The following is a 2243-nucleotide window of genomic DNA, read 5'->3' as shown; positions in this document are numbered from 1 at the left end:
GATATTATACTCTTGTTTCACAAAGGGCCCATAACTTCTTAGTATCCCCAGTACCCTGGCATAAAATGTAGGTCATCCCCCTGGAAACCTTTAAAATGAAGGACACAAACATACCCACTCAGTTGGGTGAAAAAATTTATCTTATCATACTGGAAAGGATAAGGGAGGGGAGAGGGCTGATACAAGGGAGGACAGACTGGGGGAGGTAAAAGTCAGAAGCAAAACACTTTTGCGAACAGGACAGGGTAAAAGGAGAGAGAAAGTAAGATAAATGGGGAAACAGGAAAAAGGGAAATACATAGTTGGTAATCATTACTGTGAAAAACAATTTTCATAGTGAGTTTCTTTGATAAAGACTTTATTTCTCAAACATATAGATAACTGAGTCAAATTTGTAGAAGTAAGAGCCATTCCCCAATTGATAAATGGTCAAAAGATATTAAGAGCCAGTTTTCAGACAAAAGTAATTGGAGCTATCTGTGGTCATATGATGAGGTGCTCTGAATCACTATTGATTGGAGAGGTACAAATTAAAACAATGCTGAGCTACCACCTATCAGATTGGCCAATATGACAGAAAAGTAAAATGTTGGAAGGGATATGGAAACTGAGAAATTGGTGATTGAAAGAAGCCTAGCCAGCACTGTTTGAAAGCCTTGGTTGGTATAAACCTAGAGAATTCATTTCAAATTCTGAACTGCAGTCCAAGAAAATGATCCAACACTATATATACATATATATGCTTTATATGATATTATTTTGTGACTCAGTTAACTGGGAGCTTAAAAGTTGTTTTGTTGTTGTTTTTATAAAATCAGCTTTAATATGCAGGGTATCCCAAAAGTCTTAGTGCAGTTTTAAGCTTTGGTGAGCTTAAAATTTGAGTTTTAGTAAGGTTAAAACTGTACTAAACTTTTGTGAAACGCTGTTTTGTTAGTTCCAGGATTCTATGACTCTGCATATCAAGGACGAAAAAAAAAAATGCCACCAAGGTGTAATTTTAAAGCTACTTAGCTGCTGTAAATTCTAAAATTTAGGTTGTTCGGTACTAGAAGTATCAGAATGTGCCAGATTGGAACCAGAAGACCAGGTTCTAGTTCTATGCAGCTCTGCCATTAAAACATCATTGAAAAGCTCTGAACTTCACTCTTTTTTTCATCTGTAAAATGAGGTAATTGGACTAGTTGGTCCCTAAGTCCGGATCCAACTCTAACATTCTATTATTATATCATTTTAGGATTCCGGGGGGGAGCATCAAGGCAGAATGCTGGAAGCCTGGATCTAAAAAGGAACGTTATCTGTCATCTGGTCCAGAGGCTCTTAAGGAAAACTATATCAGTATTATTTTATTTAATGCATTTAAAAATATTCTGAGGGGTCCATAGGCTGGGGTAAAGGGGTCCATGACACACACAAACACAAAAATAACCCCTTATTTTAACCCCCCCCCCATTTTTTTTAAACAACTATAAAATTGAGTGTTTTTAAAACAGCTAGGACTGGAAAACCAGGTCTCCAGCCTCCCAGGCAAAAGTTCTTTCAAATTACCGTAAGAATGGATTCTTCAAATCACCCGCTCATTTCATCTTGCCTTCCCTATAGGATGATGTCAGTCTTTCCCCAAACTGTGGCCCCACATTCCCTTGGTTTCGGGGTCCACAGCCCAGGCTAAGGGATGCACATGAGGGGCTTTGGGGGATGTTGGCACCTGGGGAAAAGGAGACAAGTGAGGAGGAGGAGGATGGCAAAGACGGGTAAAAAATACTCCGGCGCCTGTGGACAAGGTAGCAGCCTCGCGTGGGCTGTGTCTGTGACATGCACCCGTCAGCCTGGAAGGCGTCTCCTCCGCTCACCCGCGCAGGCGAAATTGGGGAAGAAGACCCGGAGAACTACATCTCCCGTAATGCCTAGAGGCGGAAGGTGTTTTGACAGGTTTTATTTGTTTTCGGGATTAAAAACAAATACGAGAACAAAAAACTTCCCGCCCTCCAGACTCCTTTCCGGGTGAGGCACGCGCGTATATTGTTTACGGCCTCATTGGCGAAGGGTGAAACTGTAGTGCCCGGTCCTTCCGCCTTGACCTCTGAAGGGAGGTGTAGGGAGATGTAGTTCCCACTCTCCGGGCACCGCCTCTCTGGACATAGCTGGGTACGGGAGGGGGCAGGGGGAGGAGCAAAGACTGCCTACATTTCCCAGAGAGGACCGCGTTACCGGAGGGTGGGCCATCCTTTGGTGACGTTACG

The sequence above is a fragment of the Vombatus ursinus genome, unplaced genomic scaffold, assembly GCF_900497805.2.
Source record: "Vombatus ursinus unplaced genomic scaffold, bare-nosed wombat genome assembly UNPS02014924.1, whole genome shotgun sequence".
Lineage (NCBI taxonomy): Eukaryota > Metazoa > Chordata > Mammalia > Diprotodontia > Vombatidae > Vombatus > Vombatus ursinus.
This window is presented reverse-complemented; position numbering follows the sequence as displayed.